Below are 13,091 nucleotides of genomic sequence, written 5' to 3'. Positions count from 1 at the left end.
AATACACTTTCAAGAGAAATTTCCAAACCTGAGTGAAGTATTTCCTGGATTCTCAAATTTAGAGACTGTGAACTGGGGGGGTTGCCAAGTCCTCAGAAACATCAAGGGTCTACTGAAGTGGATTAGAGAACTCCAGGAAAAGAAGAGAAACAGACAAGAACCCTGCAGGTCTGCTCAGAGCGCGCACTTTAGACCCAGCTTTCCCGCGCCTGGTCTCGAGAACCCTGATCACGTCAACCGCTCACCCCCACGAATGCCGTCCCCCAGGAGCGGCAGCTGCGCCTCCTGCTAACTCACTTGGTGGACTTGGGCCCAAACAAGTAAAAAAGAAGTGAAAAATCCTTATGGCCATCCTTAGGAAGGCTCCTTTGGGAGTAAAAAGACAAGATTCTGGGTCCTCCTGATACCAGAATTTCACTCTTCAGTGGGTTCTTGGTCTCGGTGATTCAAAGAATGAATCCGCGGACCCCAGATCAGTGGTAAGACAGGATTTATGTACAGAAAAGAATACAGAAGTTCCAGAGTCCTGGCTGGGAGAGAAAACCCAAGTCGAGAGAGAAAAGCTCTCTGTCCGTCTGTCTGTCTCCGTGCTCTTTGTCTAGGGGTCTATATAGTCACATGGGGCCCTCGGTAGTTACATTTAGCATGTCTGGGACATGTTTGGGTCCTGTTTGGGACAACGTGTCTGGGACATGTCTGGGTCTCAAATGAATGACTACAATCCCTTTCATTCCCAGGCCTAGGAAATGGCGGCCCCCTGCCTACCCTGCAGCCCACTGGTTCCTCTACTTGGCGGCCACCACACCAACACCGCCAAGGCGGAGGCAGCCGGTCCGCGTCCCCCAGCTCCACGAGGTAGCTGGGGTGCCACTTGTCCTGTATCACTCCCACCCCAAGCAGAGCAGCCCTGTTATTTTCATTTGTATAAAGTGATATTTCGAGGGCTGTGGGGTCAGGGTGTGGAGGACTGGGGCATGGAATGTTCTTCGAGGAAGGAGCACTGTCCCCACCAAGCCCCTGTGCTATGTCCAGGCCACCGTGGTTCTGGGGAAGGGGCTGGGCTGCCCTACCAGCTATGGCGCTGGGTTAGTCAAACAAGCCCTTTATGATGCCACAGGTCAGACAACTCCCTTCCTTGCATAGCAAATAACTTAATCCCTATAGGTTCCTGTACCTGAGCAGCCCAGGAAAATGGGACAGGACACCAAGGCAGGTGTCAAATCGTGGCTACAGGCAGAGCTCTAGAGCTCTGAGCAGAGGTGCCAAACGTTGTCACCCCAGAGAAGTCACACTCCGACCCCACCAGCAGCCTGCACTGGGGAGGACGCCATCTGGATTTCTCTCACCGTAATTAAGGTCCATTCTGTCCTGGTTTACTTAGGGCAGCGTGAGCTCTGCCCACTTCTCCTTCGTGTCATTGTGGCTGGTTGTTAAATGAACGGAAATCGTTTTAATGTTTCTTCATCCGACCTACCTGTATTCCCGCATTCCTTGTGCTGTATCTGAAGACAACCTGCCAGTGGTCACACACGTGCATCTCTGGCCACACACTGGACGTAGGACAGGCGCCGAGGTTCCCGGAATGTCCAGTGTTGTCCTGCATGTGGCCTCTGTCTGCCACCGGGGTCGCTGTGTTGTCCTGAGCGCCGTGGCCTTCCTCTCTCCTCCAGGGTTTCTGATTTCCTCTGTTCCTCTTTCACCGTCTTGTCGTGTTTTTAGAGTGGCCCTGGCCATGAGCACATTAGGGAGGAGAGAAACTTCATGCTTTGAGGTAAAATTTAACAGAGTAAAGAACGCCATTGACCTCCGGCCCTTGAAAATGCTAGAAGCTTCCATTCACTGCCCTTACTCAGCCCTGATATTCCTCAAATGTTAAATTCCGAGATGAATTTTTGTTTGATTCTTGTAGTTGATTACCAGTAGCTCAGAAGTATGTACTCCACAGTTTCTATTATAGATGTGCCCTGTTTTAGGTTCTAGGCCTTTGTTATACCCTCTGCAAATCTAACTACTGTTTTTTATACCTTTTGTTCGTTCAAGGAAAACGTGTCTCAAATTTGAAAGAAATACACACAGAGATCAATTTTGGGGCCACCTCTGCTCTCATCATGGTTTGGACAGCCCTGAACAGCAGGCTGTGCTCTTCTAGTGGGTGAAACATGGCTAAGGGAAACCTCTTTAGGCACAGCAAGAAAACTACATTTCCGAGACCCCAGGAAGGGACAAGAACCAGAAACGTGAGCACAGAGCTGTGGCCCTGCCGCTGGTGCAGCTTCTTCCTTGGGGAATGTCATCTGCAGCCCGTTAGCGTGCTGCGTGCTCTGGGTGTCTGCCGCAGCCTTCAGACACGTGTAGCAACGGCTCCTGACCTGAATTTAACCCAAGGCTAATTCATGGTTCTTTACTATCAGATTTGGAATAAAAATGAAATTAAATGAAAAGTGTTACCAAGTACTCAGGTTAAGTCTCGATGAGCCATCAGTAAAGTTCCTTGCAGATCTTGGGGCCGTTTCCAGCCATGTGTGCTGAGCGGCAGTATGGGTCCCCACAGACGCTCACACAGCAGGAAGGGAGTTGTGAATAGGAGGAACAGAGCTGCTGATTGAGGGCCGCGGCGCTGTGGGGAGGAGGGCTGCTTCCTGTGAGAAGGGGTAGAGTGTTCGTCCTCTTCCCACTAGGTCTGTTTTTGGAAGAAATTACAGAGGGTAATATATTCCCAATTCCCAGGGATCTCTCTTACCAGCACAGCCTCTGTTCTCATATACACCTGCTCAGGGCAAAATAATTTATTCTGTTCTTAGGAATACCAACCCCTGGCAACCAGAATCCCAGCTAAATCACTATGTTTATTAGGGAAGCACTGATTTTTAAAAACCATTAACCCCTAAAAGCAGCAGTAATTGAGCATGAACACAATGGCCAGCCTGTGGTTTGAGCCTTCTGTCAGCCTTAACAGTGGTGAAATCTAGGGATTGTTTCAAAACCACACTGGTTTCCTACCCAGGCAGAGTATCTACCTGTATCTGGTGATTCCTCCACTTACCGTGGAACGAGAAGTTTACTTCTTGGTCGTTGTACAGGTCATGCCTTTCACTTCATCTCCTTAGAACTGGTTCATGGGAGGTGGAGAGAGGGGAGTGGGGAGGAGGCTGTCAAGGCCAGTTCCCAAGTCCAGCAACATTTGAGATGATAGCAGCCGTTTCCCCCCAACCTTAACCGTGTGGGGAAGTTTTGTTTCTACCTGAGTATAGTTTGCATCCTGCATGTATGTTGATTTCGACACTCAAATAAAACAACTTAAATACTTAACAATAAAAAGTTGTTTAATCATTAAACAGCCACCAGTTTCTTCTGCCCCTGAAACCTGCACTCAGTGTGGGTGTAGTGCATGGTCTGGTTAACTGCGAGGACCACAGAGAAGGGGGCAGCCGTGGGCAGCAGGGGGCTCAGAGACGCCCACTGCACAGGAGGCGCTCGTGGAGAAGGTCCACTGTTTCCCAGCACGTGCTGGGGGAGGGAGGGGTCTAGGACACTGTGACTTTGGTTCCAGAAGCAGCGCCCGGATCATTCTAGGACAGGCAGTAAGTGTCCCTGCCCTCACTGCTGCACGCGTGGCTGTGTGGCTCACACTCTCCGGCAGGGACTGAGGGCTCCTCCACCCGTGTACCATGCAAAGGGTGCGGTCTTGCAGCCTCCTCCGCCTTTGCGTGGATGTCCCCGAGGAGTGGCAGTGTTCTGGGCCTTCTTTCAACATGTAGGAGTTTTATCACTCATTTTAAATGTGCAACTTTACACCATTTTCAAACCAGCCCACATTCCAGCCCTGGGTTGTTACAAAATGGCCTCTGCCCCCTCAGAATGGGATGTCACAGGTGCCTACTAAATGCTTTCCTTGTAGAGACTGAAGTTTTCCCTTCAGGTATATTTTATGAAATTTAATCAATGCGAGCTACTATCTGTGGCCATGCCTGGCTCCGGGAAGGCGTCCCCACTCCGTCACACCCTCTGTGCCTTGATTCCTTACTCTGCCTCTGCCGGACATTCGTTTTTGCTGCCAAATATATAAACCATGCTGGAAAAGAAAGTTCTTCACTTGTAAGTGGCATAGACAGAGTTGGTAATTGGTTCAGTTTTGAAGAAGGCAGGGACAAATAATTCCTAATATTTTACGGAATTGCAAAATATGGCAGTGACCTCCCCCCTTTGAGATGGAGAAATGGAAACCTAGAAAGTCTGAGAGACTTGTCGAGGCCTCATAGCAACAGGAAGTGGGCCAGAAGCCAGAATCTTGACGTACAAATGCATTGTGTTTTTGGCTGTTCAGCATCTTCACTGGATTAATACAAATTTCTCCTGAGTTGCCATCATGAAAGATATAAAGGCTTACTGGCGTTTATTCTTATATATATATATTTTTATATATGTATATACATATATACATTCTTTATATTTATTGTTTATAAAGATATACATGTGCTGCTTAGTGATGGGGATATATTCAGATACGTAGGTCACTGTGAACGTTTTGAGACAGGCTGTTACAGCCCATTATTTCACTTCGTCCTTTCTGCTTCACCCGTGCAAGTTTCAACTTGGTTGGCTTAATAGTGTGGCGGAGGGTGGGAGGGACTTCATTAGTTTCTGTACACACAGATTTTACATTTCTTGATTTTGTGTATCACAAAACTTCCATCATGACTCACGTAAATGCCTTGTTAGGCAACTTCGTTGTTGTCCGGACGTCGCAGACCAGAGGGCGCCGCCTCGCACACCTGCGACTCTGTGGGACGGCCCATTGCTCCTGGCTGCAGACTTGCGCTGTTGCTGCCGTGCTGAGCACTGTAGGCAGTTGTGACACAGTGGTATTCGTGTATCTAAACATAGAAGAGGCGCAGGAAAAGTACAGATTAAAAATAAAAAATGCAGTGGTGGGCGAGCAGAGTGGGGGCTGTGGCAGTGGGAGCCATGGCAGGACAGGCAATTGGAAAGTTTCTTCTACTCTTCAATCGAGTATTGGTTGAAAGGCGTGCAGCCAAAACTGTCACCAAAGGAGGCATTATGCTTCCAGAAAAATCTCAAGGAAAAGTATTGCAGGCGACAGTAGTGGCTGTTGGATCAGGCTCTGACGGAGGCTGGAGAGAGTTGGTCTCCCACCAACTAGTTAGTGGGACAGTTGGAGACAAAATTTCTTCCAGAATATGGAGGCACTGAAGTAGTTCTAGATAACAAGGATTATTTCTTATTTAGAGATGGTGACATTCTTGGAAAGTATGTAGACTGAAATGAATCACTACTGAAATGGCATTAACAGGAAGCTGCCCCTTCCACTGAAGTTCTTAAATCTTGCATCATGTAAATAATTTCCATGTGTCTCTTTTATAATAAACTGATGGCACTCCCTGTGAGTGCAGCTTGTGGGACTGGGTGCTGCTCTGAGCATGCGTGTGAAGGTGGGGTGTCACTGCGCTTCAGACTTTGCACACGCCCAACACTTAGGCCACAGTAAAGACATAAGAAAATATTTTCTGTAACAATAGACTAACTTTAGCTTACTGTAACTATTTTACTTTATAAACTTTTAAGTTTTCTTTGATTTTTTTTTTGCCTTTTTATATTGCAAACACATTGTATAGCTGTACAAAAATTTCTTGGTATCTTTATAAGCTTTTTTCTATTATTAATTTTATTTTTATTTTTTACTTTTTAAACTTTTTGTTAAAAACTAAAACACAAACACACACATTAGCCGAGATTTGCATAGGGTCAGGATCTTGAAGAGATCATTAGGAGACAGGAATTTTTCAACTCCATTATAATCTTAGCAGACCACTGTCGTCTAGGCCGTCCGTTGTGGACTGAACATCAGCAGGTGGTGTGTGACTGTATGAACGACTGTGTGTCTGTGGAAGCTCACACACACAGAATGTCTGTATGAAGGTTACACACACAGGATGACCATGTCTGTGTCTGTGCGGGGATTGCCCGCACACAGAATGACTGTGTATCTGTGTAAACTCACACAGAATGTCTGTATGAAGGTTACACACAGAATGACTGTGACTGTGTCTGTAAGAATGACTATCTGTAAAATCACACGGAATGTCCGTATGAAGGTTGCACACAGAATGACTGTATATGTAAACTCACGCAGAACGTCTGCAGGAAGGTTACACATGTGCAGAATGACTGTGTCTAGGTCTGTATGAAGATCACACACTCAGTGACAGTGTGGGGGTTACACACAGTGACTGTCTGTGTGGGGATTAAACACACAGAATGACTGTCTGTGTAAAGATTACACACACGCACAGAACACATCTATTTGTGTCATTGAGACAGCCCTCGATGCACTAACATTTCATCTTCTTCAAGCCAAAATAATCCAAATCCTTTTCATTTACATTGGATTCACATTTTTCTAATCTATTTACAATTTTAGAGCTAGTCTGTGCTCAGCAAACTTTTAGAATTTGAACCAAAATATTCAGGGAACTGGCTAAGGGTTTTTATAGGTATTTGGATGCTGTGCTGACAAGTCCACATTTCTCTGCCCTCAGAGCCGCTTCCTGGGTAAAAGCTGGGGTGTTCTTCCACCAAAGTTTGCGAGACCATTGCTCCTCGGGGAGACCCCGTCCCGCCCTCGGTTTCGGGTGCATTCCTGAGTACGCTGGGTTTGTCAAGCAGGGGTTCTTTTGCTTGTGCACAGTGCATCACAACTATCAAATTTAAATAATTTTCCTCTTAAAGATGAAAGGAAGATACTGCCAATTTTAAAGACTCACTGTTGATTTAGAAATTTGAAGAAAAACGTATCAACTTGATCTTCCTAAAATGATGCCTATTTAAGTAGTTAATTTACACAGGTAGACAAAACCTTACACCAATTCTTCAAGTACATCAATACCTCACTATCCAGTACTTCAGTGAGTGCTCATTCCTACACAATTTTAAACTAAATTCAATTTAAAATATTTCTGTACCTTAAAGAGGTTATTAACTCCTGCCTGTAATCCCACCACTCTGGGTGGCCGAGGTGGGTTGATCACTGAAGCTCAGGAGTTCAAGACCAGCCTGAGCAAGAGCAGGATCCCATCTCTACTTAAAATAGAAAAACTGGCCAGACGTTGTGGTGGGCACCTGTAGTCCCAGCTAGTTGGGAGGCCAAGGCAGGAGGATCACTTGAGCCCAGGTGTGTGAGGTTGCTGTGAGCTATGATGCCGAGATAGAGTGAGACTTTGTCTCAAAAAGATACATACATACATAAATAAGATACTCATTCAACCCACTGAGGAAAAAAAAGTTGGTTAAACTTGTTGTTTGCTCTCACCCAGATAAAATCACTGATCAGTTAACTGAGTGAAGTTTTCTAATGGGTCAAGACACAGGTGACTTTGACTCTCTCGAACCCACTAAGTACGAGATACATGGGTGGAGAGTAGATTGTGCTTATGTTGTAGCGAGACCCGTAGGGAGAAGGAAACCATAAAAGATAGGAGAGGATGAGAGGAGAGAGAAGGTGCGCCCTGGGAAAGCCAACCGTGCAGGACAAAGCACACTGTAGACCTCGGGACAGCTGAATGCTGCTGGTAAGAGGACTTGCTTCAGGGCCTCCTCAGTGTGTGCACTGTATCTGGGTCAGCGGCCTCTTTGCTGGGAGTTGGACAGTGGGAAGTAATCTGTCTTCAGCCTTGTTTGGTTTGTAAATAAACTGTGGAAAGGGCCTGTTGATCTTTGGGCAAAGAGTCCCCCAGGCTCTTCCCTCACGCTCTGGGGCAGGTTACAGGGCATGGCCACACCCACCACCTTAATCCCTCAAGACTGTTTATAAAAAAGATTGAAAAACATCCATGACTTCCATTAATGTACACAGCTATGATTTAATAAAAAAATAAAATAAAATAAAAAATATTACTATTAAAATTAAAAAAAAAAAAAAAAAAAGATCATAAAACATGCCCAGAACCCTAACCTCTCCTCTGTCGAATAAGCCCGACTCCAGTGGGCTGGCAAGCAAGCCGGCTTTAACGGGAGCAGAAGGGAGAGTCGGGGGAGCCTCTTTCTGTCCACGCGTGCTTTCCGGCTGCCTCCCCTGAGTTTTCACTGTCTGTGAAATTCGGTGTGGAAACGGACACTGGCCGCTTTTCCTCTTTGCTGCTCTACTTCGGGATGAGGGAGCAGGCTATCATTTCCTTCTCCCAAATAACACATTACAAAGTGGAAATGCAGACTTCCTGGGCAAGCTCTAAGTAGCAGGTGGTATTTCCTTAATGCATTGTCTTTGACCTTTAGGGAAATTGGTATTATGAGCTGACTTTGGAAAATTAAAATAGCGTCAAGGTCCTGTGTTTTAAATAAAGCAATCAATATCTTAATTTTTAAAAATCAGACAGGAGTAGAACACCAGGAAAAGTGTTATTTTAAGTCTTGTAATTCCGGGAGGACAGGAAAATGGATATGGCACAGCTGAATTTTCTACTTCATTGAGGGAGTAAAAAAAAAAGAAGTATTTTTAAGTTTTACTTTAAACCTTTGCTATTAACACAATGTTTTGATACGATTAGTCGTATAAAGAGTTAAGCATGGGGGTGTTCAGATGGCAAATCCGAGTTGAGCTGAAGGTAAAGACATCTGTATTTTTCATTCATTTGCTCAGCAGCACTGAATTTCAACGTTGTTTTTTGTTCGGCATCAAAGAAAAGGTTGTTTTATGGTTATTGGATTTTTTTTTAACCTACATATTTTATGACAGGGACTCAAGTCAGTGGGTCTTTATATCCTTTTTAGTTATTTTTCTGCCCACAGCCATTCTGCATGCCATCTTGTTGAACAGGGAAATCGTAATTTTATTCCTTTTTTTCTTCCCTTTGAAGAAAAACATTTAAGAGGTTTAAACACCATTCACATTTTGGAATTTCCTTCTTCCTCCCCAAACCATCATCTCACAACTACATAAAACAATCAAATGTTGAAAGACTTCAGAGATTTTCGCTCCTAGAAATATCCTTTATATGCTTCGGCGGATTCTACTTATCAAGGGCAACAAGCAGGGGACCCAGGAGCTAAGCAAGTTGGTATCTGTGTGAGTGGGTGTGTATCCAGATGTGTCCAAGTGCACGCAGGGTTTGGGCATACAGATTGCTGACTTGGTTGGTATCTGTATCCCTTTTTCCTTTAAAAACTCTTGAGTGTCTGGACCTATTAGTTAATAAGAGCCAGAACAACAGTCAATGGAGGACTAGAATAAACCCAAGAAATGGAGGTTTCTTTAATGATTTAAACTTGGTAAACTATTTGAACGTCAGCAGTTTAAGTTACCTTTATTCTTTGTTTTGTAGCATAAATTTGGCTTCAAGGGCCAGGTATTTGAGAACAAGAAGTTTGCATCCCACCCCAGGCGGCAGGGAGGCAGCCGCGTCTCCCCGAGGACCAACCCCTTTCATGTCGTTGCTCTTCCTGCCCCGGGGAAAGTGAGAGTGAAGGCTGAAGTCAGGGGCAGGCCCTGTGAAAGCTCGTCTGAACTTGGATGGTCCATTTTTCAGAGAGTTGAGTTAACGTCTTCAAGTGTTAACTTCAAATTTTGTTAAGATGATTGTACATGAAAATCTGGCTCCTACAAATGGACCCTTTGTCTCCAACGACATTTGTGAATGTGCTGAATGAAATTTTGTGTTTCTTGATAATGTTGGATTATTAGCATAAGCATCACTGGATTTTGCCAAATAGCAAAGATGCTATTTTTTTCTTCCTTCCTTCCCTCCTCTTTTCTTGAGTGCTGACTGCCCTGGGAGCTGTGTGCCTAGTCTGGTCACTGGTACCCAGGAGGCAATCAGAGAATGTATGTGGAATAAATGAAGAGCTGAATGAATAAGCTGTTGCTCAGTGGATGGTTAAAAGGTAGATTCAACTCGGCTCACTTTGTCGGGGTGCAGACCTCCACAGCCCGTGACCAGACAGAGCTGTGTGTCGTGAGCAGTGGCCGTGTTCCCCAGGCAGTGGAGAGCGCCCCGGGTACGGGAGAGCTGTGTTTGATTAGTGAAGACTTTGTTGTGAGACCGGGGGAGACTCTCTAGGCTCGTGACAAGGCTACTGTCTGGAAAACTCATGCTCAAGTCAAAACCTAAAGCAGCTGTCTTTCAAAAGGGTTTCCTCACTTTCTGAAAATCAGTTATTATAATGGCTACAGTCAATGGCTTTTTCTTGCCACTGTTGCTCAGAACATCAGGGATTTGGGCATTCTAAGCACACACCACAGACAGCGACTTGGCAGCTCTCTCGCCACGCCCCTGTCTCATGTGCTCTGAGTTACTCTGGGGCGGTGAAGGGAGACCTCTTGTTGCTTTGAGAAGTGGGGATGGGTATCTGGGGAGTGAACTGCATTCCTATGAATTCTTGGCCATCATCACACTCTGTCTGGCGTGGTGTGAAGGGAAGTGTCACCCTCTCCGAGGTGGACACACAGGTATGAAGGTTTACTTCCCTCACCAGCTGCAGGAGGAGCCTGGGGAAGTGTCAGAGTCTCACAAACAGGGTGATATGTGGGAGCGACCTTCCCAGAGCTCCATCAGAGTCTGTTTATGTCATTGTACCGGAGATCACATACACCTGACCGAACACAAAATTTGCCCTTTAAGCATAAGGGTTATTGCAAAGTACCCCTTTAATTTTTCCTCCCAAACAACCTGTATAAAGTCTGCAAAATAGGTCGAATTTCTCATGAAACCCATTTTGTAATAACATTTTATATACTGGATGATCTGTACAGGGTGATTAATGCTAAAGGATTAAAAGATTATAAAGATATTCACGTAACTACAGCCCGTTTCCTCAGTAGGTAAGCCGAATGAAAGAAAAAATATAAAAGCTGAGAGCTGTCTGTCAAAATGTTTTTATCTCTTTAAACATCAGCTTGCACTCAGTAAACAACAAGCAGAAGTGAGGATTTCTTCTAATCACTGAATTTTTATTTACCATTTGTTAGAGGAATTAACCTGTCCTTAATTTGCTTACACCCATGGGGGCATGATTCATCGACCCCAGAACAGAGCACAGCACAGACCCATTTGATGAGTGGTAGTAAACTGCTTGAGGATGGAATATGCCCAGAGACAAGCTCTCAGAAAAAGCCACACAGCTCTTTGTCGAATCCTGTATTAGCCGCATCCTGCCCCATTTTCTGCCTCAGTCTGCGGGGCTCTCCTCTGGATGATGTGTGCAAGTCTCCATTGACTGTGGGAATTCTCAGAAAGTGTATGCTTTTTTGTGTATTCGGTGGACAGTAGCCCTAGAAAGTAGGGAATTTTCACATCTTCTTACAAACAGGCACTTTAAGAGCATGTGATCTCGCTGGGTGCAGTGGCTACACCTGTGATAAGGAGGCCAAGGTGGGAAGATCCCTTGAGTTTAGGAGTTTGAAACCAGCCTGAGCAAGAGCAGACCCCGTCTCTACTAAACGTAGGAAAAGTAGCCAGGTGTTGTGATAAGCACCTGTAGCCCCAGCCACCCAGGAGGCTGAGGCAGGAGGATCACTTGAGCCCAGGAATTTGAGGTTGCTGTGAATAGACTGACACCATGGCACAGAGTGAGACTGACTCAAAAAAAAAAAAAAGAGAGAGAGAGAGAAAGAATGTTCTAACTGAGTTCAAATGTAAGTGGGAACCTTGTGAGATGTTATCCCACATAGTTTAAGTAATTGAGAATTGATACAGATCATAACAGTGGCACTCTCTTGGCCATTGATAAAAATACAGGGCGGATACAACAAGTTCTGTGGCTTCGGCAGATCCGATGGCAATCTCCTGCGCTCCCTTTTCCTAGCTGTGCAGCCGTGACCGTGTTCTTCACGTGTCAGCATCCGTGTCCACTGTCTCTGCATCTCATTGGGATAGTCCTGGCGCCACACTGCAGGTGGCTCAGCCCACTGTGCATTCACATTTTTACTTTGATGGTTTTATTATTTAATAGGTTGTGGCTATAACTGAAGATTATAAAATCTGTCTTCATAAGAGCTTTGGCCAAGTCATGGCTCATCACGCCTCCATTTGCTCTGTAAAAGCCATCACAACATGCACAGGTGTCACCTCGTCATGAGTGGAATGAGGAGGTGTTTTTTGTTTGGGGGGGGTTGCAGTTTTTTGGCCGGGGCTGGGTTTGAACCCGCCACCTCCGGCGTATGGGGCCGGCACCCTACTCCATTGAGCCACAGGCGCCGCCCTGGAATGAGGAGCTTTTATCCTGTGCCTGCCTCTGCTCAAATGCGTGAACCTTCGAAAGGTGCAAGTGATCTGAGGGACTGGGGATGAAAACACTCAGCCCAGAGGCTGGCCTTGCCCGGTGCTGTTGGCCTGGTCTTCTCATCTGCTCCCTGAGGCCCCTGAATGAGGGCTGTGTGTCCATGAAGGTGGGAGGAGACTCAAACTCTGGCACCACAGCGGGTGTCACCTGTATGACTTGGCGGATCTTAGGGCAGGAAGGCCCAGCTCCTCTTGCCAGTGGCCAGAGCACAAGACACAAGTTCTCTGAACTGGACAACGACCACCCCTGCCTCTTTCCTTGGCTCCTCTCCCCTGGTCACCCCAGGCTTTGCAGCCAGTAGGAGGGAGGTTACTGAGTGTGTGTGTGTGTGTGTGTGTGTGTCTATGCATGTTAAGCACACTGTAGTCGTCAACTCTGTTGGGAAACGTCAGGAGAATCAGGTTGTTCAAATGGTCACACTCTTCAATATTAGCTCTGCACATTCTACTTGACATTAAACTACAGGGTGAAAATGAGCTTTATTTTAATGTTACATGTATACAGGGAGTGTGATCAAATATTAGCACTGTCATAAGCGTTGTCACACAGTGAACTTAGAGTTGAATGTGATCTGTTAGGTGGCTGCTTCTCAGTTGTTTGGGAGTAATCTGTTAGTCATCTCAGCACCAAGCAGCTGCTTGGACATTTGTTGAGCAAGGGCGTTCTCTGTGGCAGAATCTCTGCGTGACTGCATGTGTGACACACGCTTGTTACAGGCTCAGTGTCTGCCAGGATTGGGTTTGGTTTTCTTTTCTGTCTGTGTAACACACGTGCAGACATCACAGTGTAGAAACTTACGC

General features: G+C 45.8%; 1 protein-coding gene and 1 pseudogene across 1 annotated transcript in view; both read left to right on the top strand.

Annotated features, from left to right (window-relative positions):
• The window catches only part of HMGA2 (high mobility group AT-hook 2), a 127,684-nt gene that overhangs the window by 84,504 nt on the left and 30,089 nt on the right, over positions 1-13,091 (top strand). The gene's annotated exons all lie outside the window — the stretch shown is intronic.
• On the top strand, positions 4,966-5,281 carry LOC128562263 (10 kDa heat shock protein, mitochondrial-like; annotated as a pseudogene).

Source organism: Nycticebus coucang, chromosome 12, assembly GCF_027406575.1.
Source record: "Nycticebus coucang isolate mNycCou1 chromosome 12, mNycCou1.pri, whole genome shotgun sequence".
In the NCBI taxonomy this organism is placed as follows: domain Eukaryota; kingdom Metazoa; phylum Chordata; class Mammalia; order Primates; family Lorisidae; genus Nycticebus; species Nycticebus coucang.
Note: the sequence above shows the minus strand (reverse complement) of the source record. Positions and strands in the feature narration are given on the sequence as shown.